This window comes from Nelumbo nucifera, chromosome 5 (assembly GCF_055504915.1).
Source record: "Nelumbo nucifera cultivar China Antique chromosome 5, China Antique-T2T, whole genome shotgun sequence".
Lineage (NCBI taxonomy): Eukaryota > Viridiplantae > Streptophyta > Magnoliopsida > Proteales > Nelumbonaceae > Nelumbo > Nelumbo nucifera.
The window spans coordinates 23,536,389-23,546,844 of NC_142653.1; the positions used below are offsets into that span (position 1 = coordinate 23,536,389).

The following is a 10,456-nucleotide window of genomic DNA, read 5'->3' on the forward strand; positions in this document are numbered from 1 at the left end:
CATAAAATGCACTTAACTGGATAAGTGTTTATATTTACCCATATATAGGAGTGCTCACAGTTCGGTTAACCAAAACCAAACCGAAGTCGATTGGTTAACTAGTTGACCAGTTCAGTTAATGTCAATTCAGTTCATCTTTTTTTTTGTTTTTTTTTTTATATTTACAATATATATTATAAAAAATATATAAATAAATAATAAAAACTATAAATATATATAATATTATATTTTAAATAATAAATAATATATTATATATTATAAATATATAATGCATATTTATTAATTTATAATATAAAAAATATATATAATATACATAAATATACCTAAAATCTATACTATTTATAAAAGTGCGAATGAGGAGATATTGGATTCTGGAATTTTTCTTTATTGAAATACCCATCCTCTTGAATTTAGTTCATCTCATTTGAAAGGGCAGAAAAAGTAACTAAAAGAATATCATTAAGTACATTCAATTACCTCTCATTAAGTCTCAAATTTAAGTTATAAGTAAATCACATTCTCTCTTAATGAATCCAACATTTGTACTTTTGTTTATCTTCATTAAATTCCACTAATAAATTTATACACAGTAATTATTAATAGAATGAAATTTTACATTTTTAAAATAAACACAGAAATGAAATCATATTTTTCATTTAAGTGGTGGGTAAGTAGTTCAACCATTTGGGTCAAATGGATAATTTCATGATGTCATAAATAAATAATACAAATTTAGAAATATAAAAAATATTTTTGTTTATCATCATTAAATTCCACTAATAAATCCATACACAAGAATTGTTAATAGAATGAAATTTTATATAAAATAAACCTATAAATGAAATCAATATTTTCCATCTAGGTTGTGGGTAAGTATTTCAACCATTTGGATCAAATGGATAATTTCATGATGTCATAAATAAACAATATAAATTTAGAAATACAAAAAATACAAAAAAATAGATAAAAAAATTTGAAAAAAAATTGGACACGTTTCAATTATTATATATTTGTCATATTAAAAAATAACTATGATAAAATAGACATAACTTTATTAATGATGGACATCAAATATACAACTTAAAACTGATTGGAAATTAAACCATCTTCTTGTCTAGGGGGTGGGTTAGTGGTTCAACCTTTCAGGTCAAATAGGTTAACCCATGAGGCCATGATGTATAAGTATGCTAAATAATAATTATTTTATCAGTGATATAAATGAAATGCAAAATTAAAACCAGTTTGAAAATGAAACCGTTTTCATATCTAGATAATAGGTAGGTCAATGATCTAACATTTTGGATCAAATGAGCCAATCTATAATGCCATAACTAAGTAACAAATATTAAATACACATACGCACACACACACACACACACACACACACACACACACACACACACACATATATATATAAACTCAAAGAAAAATATAAGCTTTGTATACAGCATTTTGATACAATTCTATTGTTATATATTCACCATAAACAAAAATAAATGTGAAAATAAGAATTACCTTTATCAATGATGAAAATGAAATACATGATTTAAAATCAACCAAAAAAGCAAAATGGTTTTTCCATCCAAGTGGTGGATTAGTGGTTAAACTATTCATGTCAGATGGATGTTATTATTAATAATAAAATACATAAAATTCTAGAAAATATAGAATTTTGTCAATAATTTTGGGTATATTTTATAATATTATATATTCATCATATAAAAAGGTGTAATTAATGAGAATTATTTTCATTAATGATAGAATTGGAATAAAAATTAGGATAAAAAATAAAGAGCATTAATGTCTAACACATGACCTGACTAACTATGTCAAATGGTTCAATAATTTAATTAGCTAGGTCATCGTAGGCAAGTGGTTTGGTAGGGATGCAAACAGACCAGATCAGATTTGAATTAGGGTATATTCAAAACTGATCTAATCCAAAGATTCGACCAGATCTTATAAATATTGATTCGAATCCAAATCCAATCAAGATGTCAGATATTTGAATCTTATATGACCCGATTTAATTTTTTCAAAAAAGTAATAAATTATTAAAAGAAAAAGAAAAATATAATAGTTGAAATAAAAAACAAAAAATATAGGTATTTTCTCAACTATTTCCATCATATAAAAAGTTTACAATAATGCAATATAAATAACATATTTATAAATAAATAATAAATAGCATATATATTATATATAAATGATATATTTATATAAATAATTGATTTGACCACAATATTAAAAACCAATATTCAAACAAGCTATTGGAATTGCATTTTCTCTTGGTAAATAAGTAAATTTTATTATCTAATAAATTAAATAATAAAAAATAAAAATATAGATTTTTTTATAAAATTTATAAAAAAAATTTGAAAATGCATTAATATTACATATTCTTCATATTAAACAAAAATATGTTTGAAAAATAAGAATTATTGTTAGTAAAAATAGAAATGCCTAAAACACAAAGAAAAAATGAATTAGTGTCTTAATCATAGTCCATTTTCCTGGTTAAATAGGTTAACAGTTAAATTAATAAGGTCATTTGGTTACTGATTATTATCATCAACATCATTTGATACTACCACGTGCAAAAGTTAATGCGAAAATAATAATTGCCTTTATTGATGATGAAAATGCAATACATGATTTAAAATCAACTGAAAAAGTGGTGAGTTAGTGGTTCAACTACCCATGTCAAATGGATCAACACATGATGTCTTTATTAAATAATAAAATACATAAAATTCTAGAAAATGTAGAAATTTATAGATAATTTTGGGTACTTCCATAACATTATATATTCATCATATAAAAAAAAGTGTGATTAATGAGAATTATTTTCATTAATGATAGAATGGGATAAAATTTAGGATAAAAAATAAAGAGCATTAATGTCTAACACATGACCCCACTAACCATGTCAAATGGTTCAATGATTTAATTAGCTAGGTCATTTTATGCAAGTGGTTTGGTAGGGATGCAAACAAATCAGATCAAATTTGAATAAGGGTATATTCGAATTCGATTCGACCTGAAGATTTGATCAAATCTCATAAATATTAATTCAAATCTAAATCCGATCAAGATGTTGGATACTCGAATCTTATACGATCTGATTTAATTTAAAAAATTAATAAGTTATTAAAAGGAAAAGAAAATATAGTAGTTGAAATAAAGAAAAAGTATTTTTTTCAACTATTTTTATCATATACGAAGTTTACAAAAATGCAAAATAAATAGCATATTTATAAATAATAATAAATAACACATATATTATATAAATAATATATATATATATAATTGATTTGACCACAATATTAAAAACCAATATTCAAACAATATATTGGAATTGCATTTCCTTTTGGTAAATAAGCAATTTTATTATCTCATAAATTAAATAATAAAAAATAAAAAATATAGAATTTTTATAAATTTTATAGAAAATTTTGAATATGGCTAAAATAATAATATGTTTGAAAAATAAGAATTATTGTTAGTAAAAATAGAAATGGCTAAAATACAAAGAAAAAAATGAATTAATTCTTAATCATAGTCCATTTTCCTAGTTAAATAGGTTAATGGTTCAACCAATAAGATCATTTGGTTGCTAACTATTATCATTATCATTTGATATTGCCACGTGCAACACGCATACACTTTTACTAGTATATATAAATATATGTATACCAATCGATTCGATTAACCAATTTTTTAATTCAGTTTTTGTCGATTTTTCGTTTTTTCTTGCTCATCCCTAGCCATATAAATAACTTTTCCAAAAAACGAATGGGTCCTAAATATTAAATACTTAAATTACCCCTGCAATTCTTGACAAGTAGTAGATTACCTCTCTAGTTTAATAGAAGACGGAAAAGATTGAAAAGTCCATTTTACGCTTGATTATCCTTCAAATTTCAAAGCATGGTAGGTTTTGCTTGTATGTTAATAAAGAGGGTCGTTTGTTGAGTTTTTGCATGAATGTTATTTACAAAAGTACAGAGGTGGCTCTGGCCTCTAGGTAATCTTATGAAGTGTTTGGAATTAAAAGAGATAGGTTTGGAGGCAAATAATAGAGAACTGGGTATGAAATCGTGTAAGAGGAGTTCACATCTGCGCCCCACAAGATGTTTGGGATGTGCTGTGGGGCACTTGTGGGGTGCATATGCGAAAGTAAAAGTTTGAATGCTTTTGTTGGTGTAGAATGTAAACGAATCCAACCACAAATCTAAGCTGTTCACCTCATGAACTATAGTCAAATGCCTCGTAGGATTGCTTACTGTACATGTATCAAGAAATCAAAAAATTCCAAGAAAACATTTGGGGGCATTCTTTTTTCGGATTTTGAGAGGGGGGAAAGTTGGTTAATGGGAAGTTGGTCAATGGGATTTTGGTTTCCATTAATCAAGAATCCCATGTTTTTTTTTTCAGATTTATGTGGGGACCAAAGAAAATTTATTTTCCGGGTATCACTTATACCCATTTCCTAGGTGGATAAATAACTTTCCCACGGGGCATTCGTTTTTTTGGATTTTGAGAGGAGGGGTTGGTCAATGGGATTTTGGTTCCCATTAATCAAGAATCCCATGTTTTTTTGTTTTCAGATTTATGTGGGGACCAAGGAAAGTTTATTTTCCGGGTATCACTTATACCCATTTCCTAGGTGGATAAATAACTTTCCCACGGGGCATTCGTTTTTTTGGATTTTGAGAGGAGGAGAAGTTGGCCAATGGGATTTTTGTTCCCATTGACAAAGAATACCATGTTCTTTTTTCAGATTAATGTGGAGGCCAAGGAAAGTTTATTTTCCTGGGGGGAAAGATTCTGACACTTAAATGGGACAAAATTGCCCCATTTAATAATGGATTTTTATGGCTAAAATGGTCATTTTCTTTTTTACTTGGGAAATAAAAGAAGATGGGTAGATACACTTACATGGGTAAGTGTTTCCCAAGAAAAACTTACCTTAGTAATTGCATTTACCCGGGTAAGTAACTTACCGAAAAGTGAACGGAGCCCTAGGGGAAAGAGGCCAATACTTGAATGAGACAAAAATACCTCTTTTAATAATGGATTTTTATGGCTAATATGGTCATGCCTTATTTACATGAGAAATAAAAGAACATGAGTAAATGCACTTACCCAGGTAAGTGTTTCCCAGGAAAAACGTACCCAGGTAACTGCATTTACCTGGATAAGTAACTTACTGAAAGCTAACGAGGCCTTAGATGAAGAACTTCAATAAACAAGCTCTAGGTCTGGGCATTCTCAAAAAGCTTAAAATTCAAATAAAGCTTAATGATTGCAATTGAGAACTTGAGAAAAATACATTACAAGTGAACCTATAATGTATTAAGTGACAATAGAACTGCTGGGCCTGGTCGTAGAAATCCAGCCCAAATTTGTTGAAGCTCAAATTAGACAGACCAGAGTGTAGCGGTGTGTAGAGTAAGGCGGTCTTTGGACCGTTGAAAGAAGTGACAAGCGAGATGCGGTTTTTGGCTGGTTTCTTCTTCTTGTATGAAGTAGGCTATTGTAAGGGTGTCAATGGGCCGGTTTTGGATTGGACCCCGTCCAGTCCAAAATCAATTTGGACGGATTGGACAGACCAACAAAACATATTGGATTGGACCTGGTCCTTTTGTAACAAATTTATATTGGGACTAATCCAATATCTGGTCCATTGATATAAGATAAGAATATATTTGTCAATGGAGCAGGTTTGGGTTGAAACCAATCTAAATCAAAATGAATTCGAACAGATTGGATGGTCTAGATATTGAATTGGACCGGTCCAAATTAGTTCAAAACATTCATTGGATTGGATTGGATTGGATTGGATTGGACCTGATCCATTTATAATGGACTCACATTGGACTGATCAGATTGGATCAAATCCAGTCCAATTAACACCCCTAGGCTATTGATACAGCTGACTTTTTTTAGTAACGGTGGTCTAGACGTATATCTAAAATCAAAGAGTGATAAAACTGGTTAATTTGTTAGGGTTTGAAGAGCGGAAGAGGAAAAACTATGACTGAAGTAGAGATAATCTGAGGCTGACTGTGCAAGACTTCACTTGCTCTGCTTCTGGGATTTGTTCCCCTTTTATATCCGCTTTTAGGAGTAAAAGTTGGGCGGGATGGACCCGGTTTAACTTAACTTAGGTCCAAATGTCCAATCCCAAGAATTAGGCTTAAGGCCTGATCTCAGGTCGAGCTTTGAGGTCAAGTTTGAACTGTTCAATTCGGGTTTAGCCCGTACAAAATTTGATGCACTCAGGTTGGATTTGGGCCGAGCTGAGCTCCGGTTAGTCAATCAAATCACATTAAAAATTTATAATCTATAATATCTATAAAAGTGTCAATAAGGGGTCTTGGCTTCTGAAATTTTGGTTGGACCCTTTTATTTGACATTTTTTAAAATGTAAATAAGGATAAAATAGGTATTTTATAACCTTCTTAAACACTGGAATTAAATAATTGCAATTATTCAACATGTATTGAATGGCAATTGAATTAATTGGGCAAAAATTAAGTTAAAACACTTTGAAAGTGATAATTAGGACAAAGACATGTATTCTATAGATAACCTTTTAATGATTTAAATTAATGATTATTGATGGAGGGTGATTTGACCCGACCTCCTAACTAAGGGACACGTGGATATGACTCATCGTAAGTGACAGCTCGGCATGATAGCATAGCCACAACTCAGCGTAATGAGCTCGTTGAAACCCCGACAGAACAACTCGCCACAAGGCAGCTCACTACAGCCCGTTACAGAACGGCTTGCTGCAAGATAGCTCGCTATTGGAGCTCGCTATGAAGGAGTTCGTTACAAGGGAGCTCACTACAAAGGAGCTTGCTATTGAGTAACCCGGAGTCTTCGGGTAACGTCTTATCCGACAAGATTGTGCTTTTTAGTCTGCTCCCACATCTCTTGTCTGGTGGCGCAGCACCTGCCAGTCTAGAGGACTGCGCCCACGTCTCACGTCAAGCGGCGTACACGCCAGCTTTGCATAACGTCTCTCAGGTGACAGGACCGTACCCTGCGACGGATACCTGCGCCAATCAAATCAGTCTGACGAATAACGGCTGTAGCAGAGAGCTAGAGGCGGTTACACCCAATTTGCAGCGCATTAATATATAAGGGCTCCGACCCCCAAGAAAAAGGTAATTGAATTTTTGGTAATCGAGTAGTGCGCATCCCCACTCTTAGCTCGTCATTACTCTCTAAACTTTTCTCTCAGAGTTCTGACTTAAGCATCGGAGTGTTCCCGCCGGGCGAGCTCCCCGGGAATCCTTCATCTTCTCTTTCTTAGGCGTTGTCCGTTGCCAATTAGGAGCGAGGCCCCTTCCGGCTAGGAATGACCAGATCGCACTACATCAATTGTAATTCTCCAAATGGTAAATTAATAACTGAAAATCTCATAATTCATTTAATACTTGGCTCTTCCCCATTGATCTAATAAGTAGGAACATGAAAAGGTTGGCTGGAAGTGGAAGAAAGCCCTCGGGCTTTTATCTCTTAAGAAATTTGTTTTTTATTCTCCATCTGTTTCGGTTCTTATTGATGCCAGCCAGGCTGCTAAATTAATGACGGTGCCTATGTTCCCTTTTCTTGGTTTCAGAAGCGTTTAGGAGGTTCTTCCCATTGTTCTCGATTCTACTCCCCACACACCTTCTTTGTTCGACGGAACAACGAATTCTGTGTCTGTGTCTAGCTCGCATAGAAGTAGTTAATTTGTCCTGGAATTTGTCGACAAAATCATTGATGCTGATTTTCTTTCTTGAAGGTTGTATGTATCTTACACATGCCCTTATTCACAACGTGTCTGGATTACTAGAAACTGTAAGGTTGTATTCATCTCTCTCTCTCTGTTGATATTCATTTCTGAACAAGAATTCTCTGTTTTTTCTTGTCTTGTTTGGCTAATATTTTATTTTGAATTCTTTGAGAAGCAGTGTTTGTAGAGCAAAATACAGTTGGTTCCTATTGATTTACAAAATAGGCCTACCTGGTACAAAGAGAAAGTCTACCCTTAAGACAAGGTGTAATACTTTTTCAAACCAGAATGCTAATATAATTGGCTCCTCCCAATAAATCTTGTCTTGTTGACACAGAATGAACTGCATTATTAGCTCAAATGAGAAGAAAATGCTAACTAAGATCTGCATTTTCTAGGTGCCATTCATTGGAACACAATAACCAAGTCAGAGGCGAGAGCATTGAGTTGATGAAATATCTTGACACTCCCTTTTCTCCAATGTAAGATGCAGAAACATTATTTAATTTGTATTGTAAATGAAGTCTTCTTCCATTTAATCTCAAAATTTAATGCAAAAACAACATTCTAGGATCCGGCCAAAAGAGAGTTTGCGGAAAAGTTGCTTTCCTACACAGACAGATTCAACAAAAAAAAAGTCTTTACATCATTCAAGGAAGAAGCTGAAAAAGCAATTGTAAGATTTTAATATGCCACCAAATCATCCTATATGCATTAACTATAGGCTGACTCTGAATTGCAGTCATGAATCTACTTCAGGGGCTGCTCTTGATCACTTAGAAGACACACTTTCCAAATTTGATGATGGCCCATTCTTCCTTGGCCAATTCAGTAAGGAAAGTAGCGGTTGAATATATGGAGCCATGTTTCTATCCTTGATTTCTTGTGGCACTCTGGTTCAATTCACAAGTGAAAATATATGTAGGTGGATATTGTCTATGCTCCATTTATTGAAAAATTTCACCCATTCATACTGCAAGTAAAGAAATATGATATCACCATAGGAAGGCCTAAACTGGCAGCTTGGATTGAGGTAAATCAACTAATTGTCCCAACAGCTTTCTGTTTTCTTTTTTTTTTGAAAGCCCAAGCAGTTTCTGGTTAGAGGTACATAGTAACCATTCTATTTTATTCATAGCTACATTTCTTGTTAATGTATAGAGCCTGTAGCCTAAACCATTCCCTTCTCAACCTGCCTTTCTTCTGATAAAGGCACTCTGCTTTAAACCAATTAGCTCTTTCAGTCCTTCCATTTGCTGTCAATGACCTTCATTTTACGTATTTATTATTTTTGGCCAAGTCCTTCAGGTATAATCTATTGTAAAGAAATGTAATTTTGTCGATTCTAATCTGTAGCCATTGCATTAATCTATATCTATCTATAATCTATACTACTTTAAAAAACAAGAATAGCTTCAATAATATTTTTGTAATTTTCTGAGGATAAAATTTACACTTCCATATTTAAATTTATTGATAAAAAATGAAGGCAAAAGGGTAATCAATTATTAATATTAAATGAGTTGAAAAGAGACAATTATAAGATATTCAATGCATTCAATTTCCTCTCATTAAATCCAACACTTAAGGTAATAATTTGCATTCACCTTCATTGAATCATATATTTAAGGAATTTTTATTTATTCTCATCATTAAATTCTATTAATTAAATCCATACATAATAAATTAATAATTGCAATAACATAAAAACATACTTTTAACATCTACCTGAAAAAAATAGTGTTTTCATCTAGTCAGTTGTAAGAAATTAAATCATTTCGGGTCAAATGGGCCAAGCCATGGTGTCACAACTAAATAATAAAATTGAAAAATAAATAAAATAAAAAAATATAGAAATTAAAAAAAATTGGGAACATTTTTAACATTATATATTCAACATATTAAACAATAATAAGTATGATAAATAAGAAATGTTTTTATTAATGATGAAAATAGAATGTAAAATTTAAAACCAATTAGAAATAAAACTATTTTCATATTCTCTCTCATTAAATCTCATATTAAGATATATTCTCTTATTAAATCCACGAAATTAATTTTCATATTATAAAAATAAATATTTTGAAAAAAAAACTATTTTCTTCCCTCCCAATGGCGAGTAAGCAATTCAACCATTTTGGCTCAAATGAGTTAATAAATAATGTAATAATTAAATAATAAGAAATTAAAATATATAAAATATATAATACAAAAAATAAAAAGGATTGAACATATATCTAATATTTCATATTTATTATACTAAATAAAAATGTGTATGAAATGTAAGAAGTAATTTTATTAATGATGAAAATGGACTGACAAAGTTAAAATCAACCTATAAATGAAATAATGTCATAGTCAAATAATAAAACTTTTAAAAATAGAAATATAAATAATAAAAAAAGAAAAAAATTGGACACATATCTAATGTTATATATTCATAAAGATAAATATTGGGTACATCTCTAATAATATACATTTGTTATTAATGATGAAAATGCAATATAAAATTTAGTGTCAACCTAGAAATCAAATTATTTTCCTTTTAGGATTGTGGATTAGTGGTTTAACTAATGATATGATAGTTAAATAATAAATCTTTAAAAAAATAACAAAATACATGTAATCAAAAGAATATATAAAAAATTATATATTAATTAT

The 10,456-nt window shown here is 30.6% G+C and overlaps 1 pseudogene; it reads left to right on the forward strand.

The window, feature by feature from the left end:
• The first annotated feature begins 5,717 nt into the window (after positions 1-5,717).
• Positions 5,718-8,965, forward strand: LOC148791295 (glutathione S-transferase L3-like; annotated as a pseudogene).
• The last annotated feature ends 1,491 nt before the right edge of the window (positions 8,966-10,456 follow it).